This window comes from Oryctolagus cuniculus, chromosome 3 (genome assembly GCF_051225735.1).
Source record: "Oryctolagus cuniculus isolate XC-2025 breed Fujian yellow rabbit chromosome 3, ASM5122573v1, whole genome shotgun sequence".
In the NCBI taxonomy this organism is placed as follows: domain Eukaryota; kingdom Metazoa; phylum Chordata; class Mammalia; order Lagomorpha; family Leporidae; genus Oryctolagus; species Oryctolagus cuniculus.
Genome location: NC_142869.1, coordinates 121,104,287 through 121,121,846, shown reverse-complemented (window position 1 = coordinate 121,121,846; position 17,560 = coordinate 121,104,287). Strand labels below are relative to the sequence as shown.

At 46.2% G+C, this 17,560-nt stretch overlaps 1 protein-coding gene and 1 long non-coding RNA gene across 10 annotated transcripts in view; one reads left to right on the top strand and one right to left on the bottom strand.

Moving 5' to 3' along the window:
* Nucleotides 1-13,306, bottom strand: part of WDR33 (WD repeat domain 33) — a 116,923-nt gene extending 103,617 nt beyond the window's left edge. For 7 of the 8 annotated variants that reach the window (XM_002712200.6, XM_008258435.5, XM_008258436.5 and 4 more), the window contains exon 1: nucleotides 13,153-13,306. The gene's annotated coding sequence lies outside the window, so the exon portion shown is untranslated. Of the gene's footprint in view, nucleotides 1-1,717; nucleotides 1,749-13,152 lie in introns of all 8 variants that reach the window. The other variant, XM_008258434.5, reaches the window with a different exon arrangement.
* Nucleotides 13,307-13,391: 85 nt separating this feature from the next.
* The window catches only part of LOC127491793 (uncharacterized), a 23,480-nt gene continuing 19,311 nt past the window's right edge, over nucleotides 13,392-17,560 (top strand). The window contains exon 1 of one of the 2 annotated variants that reach the window (XR_007920714.3): nucleotides 13,392-13,586. This is a non-coding gene — a long non-coding RNA (uncharacterized LOC127491793). The remainder of the gene's footprint in view (nucleotides 13,587-17,560) is intronic. The other variant, XR_016230877.1, reaches the window with a different exon arrangement.

Sequence of the window (17,560 nt, the reverse complement as noted above, 5' to 3'; positions counted from 1 at the left end):
CTGGCTTCAGCATGGCCCAGCTCTGGCTATTGTGGCCATTTGGCAAGTAAACCACTGGTTGCAAGATCTCTGTGTCTCTCCCTCTTTCTCTGTAACTCTTTCAAATAAATAGTAAATTAAAAAAAAAAAAAAAAAAGAGTGAAAAGAGCCCAAAGAATGAAAGAACATGTATGCAAAGTATGTATCTAAAACAGATTTGCATCTAAAATATATAAAGAACTCTTACACACAATAATAAACACAATAATAAAAAGACAAGGGTCATAGCCAGCACTTGCAACACCTGCATCCCATATCAGAGTGCCAGTTCAAATGCCAGCTGCTCCATTTCCAATTCAGCTCCTGCTAATGTGCCTGGGAAGGCAACAGAGAAAGGCAACAGAAGTACTTGGGCCCGTACCACCCATGGGGGAGACCTGAATGAGTTCCTGGCTCCTGGCTTTGGCCTGGCCCTGGCTGTTGCAGCTATGTGGGGAGTAAACCAAAGGACAGAAGATCTGTCACCGTGTCATTCAAATAAATAAATCTTTAAAAAAAAAAAAAAAAAAAAAAAAAAAAGACAACCCAATATTTTAAATGGGGAAATGATCTGACAATTATTTCTCCAAAGATACACAAATGGCCCAAACATTTGCTGTGGCATACTAGGCTAAGCCTTCGCCTGCAGCGCCAGCATCCCAGATGGGCGCCAGTTTGTGTCCCAGCTGCTCCTCTTCCAATCCAGCTCTCTGCTAATGGCCTGGGAAAACAGTAGAAGATGGTTCAAATGCTTGAGATGGTTCAAATGCTTGAGCCCCTGCAACAATATGAGAAACCCAGAAGAAGCTGCTGGCTCCTGGCTTTGGGTCAGCCCAGTTCAAGCCACTGTGGTCATTTGGAGTGAACCAGCAGATGGAAAACCTCTCTGTCTTTCCCTCTCTAACTCAACCTCTCAAGTAAATAAATAAATCTTTAAAAAAAAAAAAAAAAAACAAAAAAAAAAAACACACCTTCAGGGGCTTGTGTTAAGCCACTGCCTGCAATGCTGGCATCTCCTGGCAGAACACTGGTTCAAGTCCTGGCTGCTCCACTTCCAATCCCTGAATGTTAAGGCCATTTGGGGTATGAACCAGTAGATAGACAATCTCTCTCTGTCACTCTGCCTTTCAAAAAAATGTCATTGACTCAAACCAGGTACAGAATTAAAAAAAAAAAAATCAAATGTCCCACTACATCTAAATTTAAAACCACAGAATTCATAAAGCTTATTTTTGTAAACTGTACTTGGCCTGATGCATGCTGAGTTTGAGTCTATTCCTATATATGAAACTGAAATTTCATTAAAGCTTTTTTTATGCATCCTACTCAAAACAGGAATTTCTTTCCCTCTACAGAAAAATAATTGTGACTGTGTACAGAGTATTATCACATAGGTTAAAGCTCTTCAATGAACCCTTCAGTACCTAACTTTTGAAACTGAATGATAGATAAGTTATCTGTACCAAAGAAATACAATAATTGGGTTGTAAAGTTTTGAAAATATAGTACTCAATTCTTAATTGAGTACAGGGAGTTACTTATTTCTACTATGACAACAAAAATAGCTATAGTTATCAAAACAGAGTTCACAAATCACCTGGAAAAAGCTCTGTAAAGGGAACATAAAACATGGTAAGAAACAAGTAATCACAGACTTCAAATATCTGTAGTAAAAAGAGAAATTATTAGCCTTACTCACTTTTTCAATCTCACATATTGGTTGAGGAGCCCTATAGTGGAAAGCGCAAAGAACAACGATCAGAAGTTGTTGCATATGTGTTTTACCATGATTTAAAAAAAAAAATCCTAAGTTGCACTAAAGAATACATTTGCTGGGGCTGACTCAGTGGCACAGTGGGTTAAAGCCCTGGCCTGAAGTGCCGGCATCCCACACGGACGCCGGTTCTAGTCCTGGCTGCTCCTCTTCCAATCCAGCTTTCTGCTATGGCCTGGGAAAGCAGTAGAAGATGGCCCAAGTCCTCAGGCCCCTGCACCCACATGGGAGACCTGGAAAAAGCTCCTGGCTCCTGGCTTCGGATCAGCACGGCTCTGGCCATTGCAGCCAGGGGAGTAAACCAGCAGATGGAAGACCTTGCTCTCTGTTTCTACCTCTCTGTAACTCTTTCAAATAAATAAAATAAATCTTAAAAAATAATAATAATACATTTGCTATTACTAGTAGTCAGTATGTTTAAGTTTGCTGAGTTTAGGCCGGCTGTCTTGACACAATACACAGTTCTCCCTTTCACTCTCAAGTATGTCCCGTTTGAATCCTAAAAGGAACTGAGCAAATGTACTAAAGCACATCCACACAAGGGAGTACTACAAAGCTAAACCTGCTTTCAAAAAAAAAAAAAAAAACAAAACAAAACTCAACAATAAAAAAGAAATAACTCAATTTAAAAAACAGGCAAAAGGGGCAGTCGTCTGTCCTGGTTAAAGATGCCACTTGTGGGGCCGGCGCTGTGGCTCAGTAGGTTAATCTTCTGCCTGCAGCACCTGCATCCCATATGGGCACTGGTTCTAGTCGCGGCTGCTCCTCTTCCAATCCAGCTCTCTGCCATGACCTGGAAAAGCAGTAGAAGATGGCCCAAGTCCTTGGGCCCCTGCACCCATATGGGAGACTGAAAGAAGCTTTCTCTCTGTCTCTCCCTCTCACTGTCTGTAACTCTACCTCTCAAATAAATAAATAAAACCTTTAAAAAAAAAAAAAAAAAGGCAGCGCCGCAGCTCAATAGGCTAATCTTCCGCCTGCGGCGCCGGCTCCCCAGGTTCTAGTCCTGGTTGGGGCGCCGGATTCTGTCCCGGTTGCTCCTCTTCCAGGCCAGCTCTCTGCTGTGGCCCGGGAGTACAGTGGAGGATGGCCCAAGTCCTTGGGCCCTGCACCCCCATGGGAGACCAGGAGAAGCACCTGGCTCCTGCCTTCGGATCAGTGAGGTGCCCCGGCACAGCCAGCTGCAGCGGCCATTGGGGGGTGAACCAACGGAAAAGGAAGACCTTTCTCTCCCTCCCTCTCTCTCACTGTCCACTCTGCCTGTCAAAAAAAAAAAAAAAGCCACTTGTGGGGACCGGCACTGTGGCGCAGAATTAAAGCCCTGGCCTGCAGCACCAGCATCCTATATGGGCACCAGAGTCCTAGCTACTCCACTTCCTATCCAGCTCCCTGCTATGGCCTGAGAAAGCTTTGGAGGATAGCCCAAGTGCTTGAGCCCTTCACCTATGTGGGACACCTAGAAGAAGCTCCAGGCTCCTGGCTTTGGATCAGTTCAGCTCTGGCTATTGAGGCCATTTGGCGAGTGAACCAGCAGATGGAAGACCTCTCTCTCTCTCTCTCTCTCTCTCTCTCTCTTCTCTTTCTCTCTCTGACTGTAACTCTGTCTTTCAAATAAATAAATCTTAAAAAAAAAAAAAAAGATGTCACTTGTGATGGCCATAGCCCGTTCTGCAATGCCTGGTTCCAGTCCTGGATCCTCCATTTCCAATCCAGCTTCCTGCTGGGGCACAGCCTGGAAGGCAGAAGATGACGGCTCAAGTACTTTGGTCCCTGACACCCACATAGAAGACCCATAGTGAGTTCCAGGTTCCTGGCTTTGGGCTGGCTATAAAGAGCATTTGAAAAGTGACTCAGCAGAGCGAAGACAAGGCTCTTTCTCTCTGCCTTTCAGATAAACAAATTTTTTTAAAGACTTTATTTTTTTTTAAGACTCTATTTATTTAAGAGGCAGAGTTACAAAAAGAAAAGGAGACACAGAGAGAAAGGTCTTCCATCCACTGGTTCACTCTCCAAATGGCCACAACGGACAGAACTGGGCTGATCCAAAGCCAGGAGCTTCTTCCAGGTCTCCCAAGCAGGTGCAGGGGCCCAAGCACTTGGACCATCTTCATCTGCTTTCCCAGGCCATTAGCAGAGAGCTGGATCAGAAGAGGAGCAGCAAGGACACAAACCGGTGCCCATATGGGATGCTGGTAATGCAGGCAGAGGCTTAACCTACTATGTCACAGCGCCAGCCCCATAATTTTTTTTTTTTAATTCCCTACTACTGAGGCTGGCATACTGTGCAACAGATGATACCACACAGGATGCTCAAATCCCATATCAAAGTACCTGGGTTCAAGTTCTAGCTCTGCTTCTGATTCCAGTTTCCTGCTAATGTAAACCCTCAGAGGCAGATGATAGATCAAATGCTTGGATCCCTGCCACACAAAGGGGCAACTGAGATCTGGGCTTCAACATGGTCTAGCCTGGGCTGCTGTGGACATTTAAAGGATGATGCAGTGAATGGAAGATTTCTGTGTCTCTCTCGATCCCTCTTTCATATTAAAAAAAAAAAAAAAAAAAAGAACAGAATTATCAGAGCAGGTATTTGGCCTAATGGGTGGGACACCCACATCTCATATCATATCAAAATACCTAGGTTGGATGTCCAGCTCAGGCTCCCAACTCCAGCTTCCTGGTAGTGCAGACCCTACCCTATGAAGCAGTCACTCACATGAGAGACCCAGACCGAGTTCCCTAGCTCGTGCCCGGCCAAGTTCTGGTCATCGACGACATTTGGACAATGAAACTGTGAATGGGAGCTCTGTCTCTGCTTCTCAAATTTTAAAATTTTCAGTCATAAAAGAAGTGATCACAATTAAAACTAAGAGATATGACAAATCAATGTTTGATTCTAGATAGGATTTGGATTATAGAAAAAAAAAAACAACACTTTGGAGAGAGCATTGTGGTACAGCAGGTTAAGGAGCCGCTTGCAACATTGGCATCCCATATGAGCAGTGGTTCAAGTCCCGGCTGTTCTGCTTCCAACCAGCTCCTTGCTAAAGCACCTGGGAAAACAGAGGAAGATAGCCCAAGGACATGGGCCTCAACCACTCATGGAAGACCTAGGTGGAGTTCTAGGCTCCTGGCTTTCACCTGATGCAGCACCAGCTGTTACAGACATTTGGTGAGTGAACCAGCAAATGCCAGATCTTTCTCTGTTTAATTCTGCCTTTGAAATTAATAAATAAATCTTCTAAAAAAAAATTCTGTGAGTGATATTACTGGGACAACTGAATAAATTTAATTATGAACTGCATTAAGTACTCTACAAATCCTAAATATTCAAAATTTGTTAATATTGTTAGTATTCTAGAGAACGAACTTATTCTTAGGGTGAAAAATGTAAAATCCCTGGAATGACTGGGGGAAATGAGGAAGGGACAATGCAGATTTGACAATATATTAACAAATTTATCAGGCTACAGATCATGAATAATACCAAAGGGGAAAATGTACCTTTCCAACAGGAAAAAAAAAAAAATCACACAAAACAAGCAAACACAGCACTATAAATAATGGGGCAAACTAACACCTGGTAGTCCCCACAGCAAGTATTAAGGGCTCATGACTAATGAGAAAGGAATCAGATATTCTTTCCTTCCTGATGTAATATATAAATCATATATTCTCAACTATGAAATTTTTCACCAATATTTAGTCCAAATTTAATCAAACCTATGTAGAGTTAACTTCCAATCTGTAGGAAATAAAAGGAGTAGAGGGAAAGGTAAGTAACAAAGCACACCATCAGAAAATTTTTAAATGTGCAAGAGTCTGAAAAGATGGAGTGGAAGGCATTTGAGCAAACAGTTGACAAACTGATAGGGACACTAGGAGGCAGACAAGTACCCGGGTGTGAGTCCCAGCTCTACTCTCCATTTCAGGTTCCAGCTAACATGAAACCTGACTGGCAGCTGGCAATTGCTCAAGTAGTTAGGTTCCTGCCATCCACATGGGAAAACTAGCTCCCAGCTCCTGGCTTCAGCCTGGCCCAGCACCAGCCACTGTAGGCTATGGGGAGTGAACCAGTTTGTTCATATGCACTTGGTTTTTTCTCTCTCTGCTTCTCAAATAAATTAACTTTTTAATTTAAAAATAGGGGCCAACACAACACAGCAGGTAAAGCTGCCACCTGGGATGCCAGAATCCCTTAAAGGTACTGGTTCAAGTCCTGGCTGCCCCACTTCCAATCTGGCTCCCTGCTAATGCGCCTGGGAAGGTAGTGGAAGATGGCCCACGTCCTTGGGCCCCTGCACCCATGTGGGAAACCCAGATGAAGCTTCTGGCTCCTGGCTTCAGCCTGGCCCAGCCCTGGCAGTAGCGGCCATTTGGGAAGTGAACCAGAGGATGGAAGCATTCTCTCTCTCTAACTCTCCTTTCCAAATAAATAAATGACTCTTTAAAAGGCGGGGTGGGGCGGTGGGCAGCACTGTGGTACAACTCGTTAAAGCCCCGGCCTGCAGCACCAGCATCCCATATAGGCACCAGTTGCTCCTCTTCCAATCTAGCTTTCTGCTATGGCCTAGGAAAGCAATGGAAGATGACCCAACTCCTTGGGCCCCTACACCTGCATTGGAGACCTAGAAGAAGCTCCTGGCTCCGGATCAACTCAGCTATAGCAAAGCGGCCATTTGGGGAGTGAATCAGTGGATGGAAGACCTTTCTCCCTCTCTCCCCCTCTCTGTAACTCTACCACTCAAATAAATAAAACCTTAAAAAAAAAAAAAAAAAAAAAAAAAGGCGGGGCGGGGCGGGGTTCCCCCAGGGCTGTAGCTCAGTGGGTTAAACCCCTACCCTGCAGCAATGGCATCCATATGGGTGCCGGTCTGAATCCTGGCTGTTCCATTTCTGATCCAGCTCCCTGATAATGTGCCTGAGAAAGTAGCAGAGGACGGCCCAGTCCCTGCACCCACTTGGGAGACCGGGAAGAGGTTCCTGGCTCCAGATTGGCTCAGCTCCAGCCATCTGGGTAGTGAAGCAGCGGATGGAAGAACTTTCTCTGTCCCTATTTTTCTCCGTAACTCTTTCAAATAAATAAAATAATTAAAATTAAAAAATAAAATTAAGAAAAAGCAAATGGCAAGACACAGTGCCAGGAACCAGAGACATAAAGTAACATGAGGCAGTCATAAAGGCCTTAGATTAACTTGCGAGACAAATTATAAATATATGAGGGGCCGGCACTGTGGCATGGAAGGAGAAGCCACCACCTGCAGTGCTGGCATCCCAAATAGGTGCCAGTTCAAGTCCCAACTGCTCCACTTACTATCCAGCTCTGCTGTGGCCTGGGAAGCAATGGAGGATGGCGGAGGTCCTTGGGCCCCTGCACCCGTGAGGGAGATCTAGAATAAGCTCCTGGTTCCCGGCTTCTGATCGGCTCAGCTCCAGGCGTTTCAGCCATCTAGTGAGTGAACCAGCATATGGAAGACCTTACTCTCTCTCTCTCTCTCTCTCCCTCCCTCCCTTCCTCTGCCTCTCTGTTAACGCTTTCAAATAAATAAATAAATATTTAAAAGTAAATTAATTCATGAAATCAAGCAAGACCTCATTAATGGGATCAGAGTTAGGTGGCTACTGAGGAATTAAAAGGATATGAACATAGAGTCTGAAAGAAAGAAGACAATCAAGGCAGTGAGCAAAGGTCCAAGAGCAGAAATAAGTCAGGCATGTGTGAAACACGGACTAGAGTAGTCATGAGAATTTCTGTAGAAAGTCCATTCACTACTCAACATTAAATGCCTAGGTTTTAATAATACAAAAATATAAAGCACTGTATTCAAAGTGCTCAGAAAGCAGTGTAAAAATTCACAAAATGTATTAGAGATACATGAAAAAATGCTTCGTAACAAAGAGGAAAGAATACTGATGAACCTGTTTTCAACAAAGATATCTGAGGGTTTAAAAATTGAAAATCATTTCCCATGGGGCCAATGCTGTGGCTAGTGGGTAAAGCCGCCACCTGCAGTACCGACATCCCATATAGACACCACTTCTAAATTTTTTTTTTTTATTTTTTTTTATTTTTGACAGGCAGAGTGGACAGTGAGAGAGAGACACAGAGAGAAAGGTCTTCCTTTGCCGTTGGTTCACCCTCCAATGGCCGCCGCTGCAGCCGGCGCACCGCGCTGATCCGATGGCAGGAGCCAGGAGCCAGGTGCTTTTCCTGGTCTCCCATGGGGTGCAGGGCCCAAGCACCTGGGCCATCCTCCACTGCACTCCCTGGCCATAGCAGAGAGCTGGCCTGGAAGAGGGGCAACCGGGACAGAATCCGGCGCCCTGACCGGGACTAGAACCTGGTGTGCCGGCGCCGCAAGGTGGAGGATTAGCCTATTGAGCCACGGCGCCGGCCAGACACCACTTCTAGTACCGGCTGCTCCACATCCAATCCATCTCTCTGCTATGGCCTGGGAAAGTAGTAGAAGATGGCCCAAGGCCTTGGTCCCCTGCACCCTCTTGGGAGACCCAGAAGAAGCTCCTGGCTCCTGGCTTCAGATCAGGCGCAGCTCCAGCCATTGCGGCTAACTGGGGAGTGAACCAGCAAATGGAAGACCTCTCTCTCTCTCTGCCTCTCCTCCTCTCTCTGTGTAACTCTTTCAAATAAATAAATAAATCTTTAAAAAAAAAAAAGGAAATGATTAATGATTTACCAATTAAATTCCAATCACGGACAAAAATGTCAAAATCTACTGAATGCTTCCTATACACAAGGCACTTTCTCCTTTGGGATAACTTTTCTAACTAATCTTAAAAAAAAAATTAGTTATTTAGTTGAAAGGCAGAGTTACAGAGAGGCAGGGGCAGAGAAAGAAGAAACCTTCATCTGATCCGCAGGTTTACTCAACAGATGGCCACAACAGTCAGAACTGCACGGATCCGAAACCAGGAGCCAGGAGCCTCCTCCAGATCTCCTAAGTGGGTACAGGGGCCCAAGGACTTGGGCCATCCAACACTGCTTTCCCAGGCCACAGCATAGAGATGGATCAGAAGCAGAGCAGCCAGGAAGGGAAGCTGCACACACATGGAATGCTGGCACCACAGGCAGCGGCCTAACTAATCTTTTTATGTGTAAGGAAATTGAACCTTAGAGTTGAATTAACTGGCCCAAAATAAAAAGTTAGTTAGTGGTGAGCCTGACATTCAAACTTAGGTCTGTGAAACAAGTATGCCCTTTTCTTTTTTTTTTTTTTTAAAGATTTATTTTTATTTATTTGAAAGAGTTACAGAGAGAGGTAGAAATAGAAAAAGAGGTCTTCCAATCCACTGGTTCACTCCTCAAATGGCTGCATGGCCGGAGCTGAGCTGATCCAAGGTTAGGAGCCAAGAGCTTCTTCTGGGTCTCCCATGTGGGAGCAGGAGCTCAAGGACTTGGGCCATCTTCTACTGCTTTCCCAGACCATAGTAGAGAGCTGGATCAGAAGTGGAGCAGCTGGTACTAGAACTGGCACCCATATGGGCTTTAAACCTGCTGCATCACAGCACCAGCCTCTAAAGTATACCCTTTTCAAAACCATCCAGCTCTGGGGATTTATTAAGCATTCAAATTGTGAATACAAAGTTCAACACAAACTTTGTGAAATCAGTTACTCTGCCAGAAAACTACTAAAATATTTAAGGACCAGAAAAAAATGACACTAATATACATCCCAGTTTCCAATATACTGAAGAGCTTCTGTGCCAAGGAGCAGCACAAATTATTTGCAATGGGGAGGGAAATGTTACAAATGAAAAATAGGCTTGAAGTCACAAAATTTTACTTTTAAACCTAAATCACTGCTAAAGACAAAGACAACACGTTTTTAATTACTAAAACTGTCAGGCAGGTTATTTGTCACACAACACACTGTAACAACTGAGAAAACTTCCAAGCATTGCAACAAAATAGTTAATGTGTCTCATTAGCAACTTTTAATACAAATGAATTTCTTGGAATAATGTTTTTTATTGTTATTCTTTTGTTTTTATTTGACAGGTAGAGTTACAAAGAGAAAGGTCTTCCTTCCGTTGGTTTACTCCCCAAATGGCCGCTACAGCGGCGCTGCACCAATCCGAAGCCAGGAGCTTCTTCCTGGTCTCCCATGCAGGTGCAGGGGCCCAAGCACTTGGGACATCCTCCACTGCCCTCCCGGGCCACAGCAGAGAGCTGGACTGGAAGAGGAGCAACCGGGACTAGAACCGAGCGCCCATATGGGATGCTGGCGCCACAGGCGGAGGATTAACCAAGTGAGCCATGGTGCAAGCCCGGAATAATGTTTTGTAGAAAAAATGGAGGGGGACAGCGTTGTGGAGTAGTGGGTAAAGGGGCATCCCATATGGACGCCAGTTCGAGTTCCAGCTGCTCCACTTCCAATCCAGCCCCCTGCTAATGTGTCTGGGAAATACTGGAGGATGGCCCAAGTCCTTGGGCCCTTGCACCTACATGGAAAACCAGGAAGCAGCTCCTGGCTCACAGTTTCAGCCTGGCCCAGATGGCCATTGCAGCCATTTCGGGAGTGAACCAGCAGATGGAAGATCTCTTTCTACCTCTCCCTGTCTCCTTCTCTGTAATTCTACCTTTCAAATAAACAAGTTTAAAAACAAAAAAAGAAAATCTGCAATCTATGCTTTGAACAATTATGATATTTATTTAAACATACTTTGATAATGGAGAGAAAAGGTCTTCCATCTGCTGATTCGCTCTGCAATGGCCAGGGCTGGGCCAGGCCAAAGCCAGGAACTTCATCTGGGTCACCTACATAGATTCAGGGGCCCAACAAGTTGGGCCATCTTCCACTGCTTTTCCAGGTGCATTAACAGGGAGCTGGATCAGAAGTGGAGCAGCCAGGACTCAAACCAGCCAGCTATATGAAACACTGGCACTGCAGACAAGAGCTTAACCTGTAATGCCATAACACTGACTCCATAACCTCACTTTCTTATTCTGAGATAGAAAACTATTCAAACTTTGGCAATTATCAATTTTTTTTTTAACAGGACCAGCATTGTGGTACAGCATGTTAAGCCACCACCTGCAATACCAGCATCCCATAGAGGTGGCCATTCCTGACTCCTGGTCTGGCTTAGCCCCAGCTGTCTGAGAAATGAACCAGCAGATAAAGATCTGTGTGTGTGTGTGTGTGTCCCTCTCAGTTGCTCTTTCAAGTAAATAAATCTTTCTAAAAAAAATATGGGGGGGGGGGGGGCTGCGCTGTGGTGCAGATTAAGCCACTGCTTGAAATGCTGGCAACCTATTCTGGAGCACCAGTTTGCATCCCACTGCTCCGATTCCCACCCAGCTCCATTTTAATGTGCCTGAGAAAGCAGCTGAAGATGGCCCAAGTGGCTTGGGTCCCTGCCACCCATGGAAGAGACCCCAGTGGAGTTCAAGGCTCCTGCTTCCACACAGCCCAGCCCTAGCTGTTGCCGTCAGTGGATGGAAAATCTTTCTATCTCTGTGTCTCTGTCACTCTTTCAAATAAAATCTTTAAAAAAATCTTTTTTCACCAAATAACACAAAGCATACATGGACTTTTCGTTACTTAACAGAGCTCTGAATGAGCATCTTAAGTGGTTGGTAAAAATATAATTAAAAGCTTAAAAAGGGGCAGGCACTATGAAGCAGTGTGTTAGACCACCAACTTGAGAGAGACACCCACATGTCATACTGGAGTGTTTGGTCCCAGCTCTTCGTTTCTGATCTAGTTTCCCAAGGATAGATCCTGGGAGACAGAAGACAGCTCAAGTATTTGGATCCCTACCACCCATGTAGGAGACCTAGATTGAGTTTTGAGCTTCCAGCTTTGGCCTGGCTCAGCCCTGGCTGTTGTGGGCACTTGGGGAGTGAATCAACAGATGAAGATCTTTGTCTCTCACTCTCTCTAGCTCTGCCCCTTAAGTACATGAAAAAATAAACTTTGTAAAGCTTGAAGATACACTGTGATTGCAAAATCAGCTGCTTTAATATCTTCAACAACCAAAGAAAAAAATGCAGGTTAAGCCATCAGCTTCATAGATAATGATGCAATTTTCCCCAAAGCGCTGTGGAGATAAGGCAACTTTCTACCAGAATTCTTTCCCTGCGTACAAAGTTAAAATTTTCCCGTTAAGTTTCAAGAAGACAAGCTGAAGATAGAATTTCAAGCCTCAGCACAAATTCAAATCTATACAGCATTTTACTTTCTATTGGGAAAGGAGACCAGTTCAAAAAAAAAAAAAGTATCTTACAGTAGTAAAAAAAGACAGGTGTCAAACGCAATTAAGACTAGGAAAAGAAAAATGCCACCAGGGGAACAAGTAACATGTTTTAACTAACAGTCACTAAAAGCTCTGTTTGAATTAAATAGCTCTAACACTGCACCATGTTCACAGATAAAAATTAAAATAAAATAAAATACCCCATGCATTCTCTCCCCAGGGTGCACTTAGAAGCTCCCAAGAGATGCTCCTCTCAGTTCTTACCCTAAAGACCTCCAAAGTTCCTAAACAGTTAATATCATCTGTGAGAAACTTCTTTGAACAATTCTTCCCGGGCTTTCTCCAAGTAACTCTTACTTTTCTGAATGGATTTAAACAGATCCTATTAGGGAGTTCCCTATCCACGAGCCCCAACGCCTCCTTACCCCGGAAGAGGCACTAACCACAAGGGTTACAACCGAGCACCAACATTTATTTTATTCTTTTTAAAGCACGAATGCTAAGATGCTAACTACTTATCTGAAGAGCAAGCTTGAAATTGGACACAGGGAAGGGGTTATCAGAGCGACGCTTGCGGGGAACGGGATCTAAAGCGAACCAAACAGGAATAGAACTATCCCAAAGGAGCAGGGCTTTGCTTGTCAAGCCGTGGCCTTTATCCCCGAAACAAACGCCGATTTCAAGCCGCGACAGCATCAAGGCCGAATCTTCAGCTGTTTCTGCACTTTTTACATAAACTTCCCGTGACCCCTTCAAACCAAGCAAAGCCACACTCCACTACGGCCCACCTCGTGCCATTCCCACCCCAAATCACAGTTTCTAAGGGCTTCCCGCGTCCAAACTTCACGTCTCAGCTGTGGCCTGCCTTACCCACGTCTTCCAGTCGCCAGCAGTTCTCAGTCCTGGCCTTGGTGCCCCCCGCCCTCACCCCGCTCTTTTTCTAGACGGCCTACAGCCTCCATCCCCCTCCCCGAAGGCTCGACCCCGCCTCAACGAGCCCTCCCGTAGATGGTCCTCCCAGCTCCTCCAACCTGTCCCAAGCCCCTCCAAGCCCCCAGAGCACGCAACGGCCGAGCCTGAAAATGGCGGAGACTGCTGCCGTCTTCTGCAGGCCGGCGGTCCCGCGCCGCCGCCGGACTCACCGTCTGGCGTTGAGCGGAGCTCCTAACGGCGAGTGAAGCGTTTGTCTTCACTCTCCGATTTGTCTCCGCTGGATGGCCTCCTCCCTCCGCCCCTATCAATCCCTCTCCTCCAAAGGAGCAGCCGCCATCTTCCCCTACGAGCCACTGAGCGCACGCCCCTGCGTCATCACGTACCGGCGTACGAGACTACATCACGCGCGCGGGGCTGCGGGATCGCCTAAGGTTCGGCCTGCGCATGTGCGGAGGTGAGGGGCCGGGTCTAGGGGAACCACACGCGGCTGTGCCTAGGGCTTCCTTTGTTCTGACGCCGGGAGGTCCGCGCTGCCTCCCAGAGGAGGAACCAGGCGAGAGCGGCTCACGGGGCTCACTGTCTTCGCTGTGTGCGCTAAGCTGGATGCTCTGGAAAGTACCTGGTCTTACAGAGTTTGAACAAGGTATTGTTTCGGGGCCGTGCAGCGGTAACCGTAGGCTGCCTGAGGTGCCGGTATCCCATATATATTGACAGCAGTTCGAGTCCCGGCTGCTCCGCTTCCGATCCGGCTCTGCTGTGGCCTGGGAAAGCAATAGAAAATGGCCCAAGTACTTGGGCCACTGCACCCGCGAGGGTGACCTGGGAGAAGCTTCTGGCTCCGAAGGCTTCGGATCGGTGTGGCTCCCGCCGTTGCGGCCACCTGGGGAGTGAACCAGCGGATGGAAGACCTTTCGCTCTCTCTCCACCTCTGTGTCTGTGTGTGTGTAACTCTGACTTTCAAATAAATCTTTAAAAAAAAAAAAAAAAAAGCTTATGGAGGGGCCGACATTGTGGTGCAGTGGCTTGTGCGCTGCTCACAACACAGGCATCCGGTACTGGAGCTCCAGTTCAAGTCCTAGCAGCTCTGCTTTCCATCCAGCTTCTTGCTAGTGTGCCTGGGGAGTCAGTGGAAGATGGCCCAAGTGTTTGGGCCCCTGCCACACAGGGAATTCCTAGGGAGGTTCCTGACTACTGGCTTTGGCAGCCATTTGGGGAGTGAACCAGTGGATGGAAGATATCTGTCTCTGCTCCTTGTCATTCTGCCTTTCAAATAAATTTTAAAAAGTTCATGGAAAATGCCTGTTATAAAAAAACTGCATGCATTTCAAAAATCTTTTGCACCAAAATAGACTTAACCTTGTTTCAAAAATTCATTGTGACATTTGAAAAGCAGTGAGATAGAAACAGCCAGCCTCCATCTACTGAGTCACTCCTCACATGCTCACAGTAGCCAGGGCAGGCCAAAGCTGGGAGCCTGGAACTCAATCCAGGTCTCCTAATAGACCCAAATACTTGAGCCATCACCAGCTACCTTCCAGGGTGCACATCAGCAGGAACTGATTCGGAAGCAGAGGCGGGACTTGAGCCAGGCACTCTGATACAGAATACAGGTGTCCCAACCGCTCTGCCAATCTTTGAATTCCATTTTCCACAAAGTTTTTGATGTCTTACCCCCAATAGACATATCTTTAGGCTTTTTAACAGGTGCTCTGTTTAACCTCTACTGATGGCATTTAGATCACTTCAGTCTTTCCCTAATACAGATAGTTCTGCAATCACCATCCTTGTGAGTTCTCTACATGTGTTAAGCACAGCTCCATAAATCACCTTCCACCTGGTTAACAGACTTTCTAGGCATCGCAGTCCCAGATTCCCAGCAGGTGTAAATGGTGCAGCCTCTTCCTTCTAGAGACGGAGGTAACAAGCCTGCTCAATGCAGCAGTAGCAACAAACTAAACTGTAGCAACTAAAGGGTCTGAATTAAAGACCAAAGACAGGGTGTAGAGTTTCTTTATAAGGCTCAGAAGCTTCAAGGAAACAAAAGGAGGAGAATGCTACATGCACAACTATAGGTCTGGCATGCCATGCCATGCGCACCAGTGAGCCAGTGTGGGCCGCCATTACTTACCCCTCACCAGCCCCCGACTAATGACTGTTACTGAATTTTAGGAGCACTTGGCATATTCAATTCTCGGCCCAGCATTTGCCCTTGGCCGTGGGAATACACAAACGCCACTACTAAAGCTTCAACCTTGCGTGTCCTAAATACTTTCCTATCTCTTGTAATCCCATTAGTCACATAGTCTGATGTTCAATTCCTTCCTGGGAGTTTCCCTATATAATTTGCTGGTTGCATAATTCTGGTTTATTTGTCTGAGTTTCAGCTTCTTTCTTGGTAAAATGGAATCACCTGGCTAAGTCATCAAAGTCAGCTGCAAACCTAACCACATTTCATCTTCTCGTCTGTCATTCTAGTCCAGGTATCAGCCATCTAGTTAATGGCTTCTGGGGGCCGACGTTTGGCACAGTAGTTAAGACACTGCTTGGTGTGCTTACGTGAGCTTAGTTCCACCTCCATTTCCAATCCAGATTCCTACTAATGCACACCCTGGGAAGCAGCAAGTGGTGGCTCAAGTAATTGAGTCCCTGCCACTCGTATGGTAGACCTGACTTCAGCCTGGCCCAGCACTAGCTGTTGTGGGCATTTGGGGACTGAACCAGCAGGTGAAAGATCTCTCTCTGTCTCTGGCACTCTGCCTTCCAAATACATAAATGAAACTTTAAAAAAAAAATGGCTTCTGTATTTTAAGGGTTGATTAAAAACAAAAAAGAAAATATGTGCCAAAAACTATAGGTAGCCCACAGAGCCCAAAATACTCTAACCCTTTATAGGAAGTTTGTGGACACCTGCTGTAATTCAAGCAGTTTTTGCCAAACTCTTGCAATTGCCTCCTGACCATCCTTCTTCCTACTGTGCTTAAAGCTCCCAGCTAGTTTGCCAATGTGCAGGTTGTGAAGTCCAAGTGTCTTGTACCATGATCCAGGCCTGCTTCGATCTACAACCTCAGCTCTTAGCAGTGTTCTTTGACTCAAGAGCCTACAGCTGGGGCCGGCGCTGTGGTAAAACCACTGCCCGCAGTGCCAGCATCCCATATGGGTGCCAGTTTGAGTCCTGGCAGCTCCACTTCCAATCCAGCTCTCTGCTATGGCCTGGGAAGGCAGTAAAAGATGGCCCAAGTCCTTGGGCCCCTGCACCTACATGGGGGACCCGGAGGACACTCCTGGCTTCACATCGACACAGCTCCAGCCATTGCTGCCAACTGGGGTAACTCTGTGTAACTCTGACTTTCAAATAAATAAATAAATCTTTGGGGGGAAAAAAAAGGGACTGACAGCCACTTCAACTTTTTTCTATGTGGTTCTCCCATCCTGCATGCCCTTGGCCTGAGCTTCCTCCCTCCCGCTCTGGAGCTTTTTCTCCCTGGATGCTCCCATAGCTGGGACTTTATATATATATATATATAGTCATTAATTTTTTTGAGAGGCAGAGATAGCTCCCATCTGTTAGTTCACACCCTAAACCCTAAGTGCATGTCACAGAAACAAGGAGCTCAATCCAGGTGTCCCATGTGGATCACAGGAACCCAACTGCTTGAGTCACCATCTGTTGCCTCCCACAGTCTGCAGGAAGCCAGAGTGAGAAGCCAGGGTCAGGACTTTACTCCAGCATCTTAACTGCTAGGCTAAACCCTACCCCCTCTCTCTCTCTTTTTTTTTTTTTTTTTTTAATATTTATTTACTTATTTGAAAGTCAGAGTTACACAGAGAGAGAAGGAGAGGCAGAGAGAGAGAGGTGTTCCGTCTTCTGGTTCACTCCCCAGTTGGCCACAAAGCCAGAGCTGCGCTGATCCAAAGCAAGCAGCATCTTCTGGGTCTGCCACCTGGGTGCAGGGGCCCAAGCGCTTGGGCCATCTTCTACTGCTTTCCCAGGCCATAGCAGAGAGCTGGATTGAAAGTGGAGAAGCTGGGACTCAAACCGGCGCCTATATGGGATGGCAGCACTGCAGGCAGTGGTTTTACCCACTATGCCACAGCACCGGCCCCATAAACCCTACCCCTCTTGCTCTCCTTTTTGATCCTAATCTATATGGTAAGTACTCAATAAATTTTGTTGAATGGAATATCAGATAATAAAATGGTTAGGAGAACATTGAAAAGCAAGTGAGCCTAAGAACCTTAGGCTGTTTTTAAAATTCCTCCGAGGTTTACAGTGACGTTTCAGTATGAAACATAAAACATCTGAGAGTACCTAACCACAAACACCTGGCTCCAGTGGCCAGCAGTTCCCACTACTTTGCTTTCGAATGCAAATAATCCTAGGAGTTTGTGGGCAGGAGGGGCAGTGAGAAGAAGGAGATTGAGCCAGGGAGGGTGCCCCAGGGCCACATGAAAATACTGAGGGACAGACATTTGGTTCAGGGGTAACCATGCTGTGTGGGACGCATGGATTGCCTGGGTTTGAGTCCTTGCTGTCCTTCCAATTCCAACTTCTGTCTAACATGCACACTGTGAGGTGGTGGGGATTGCCCAGGTACTTGGATCCCTGCCACCCAAGCA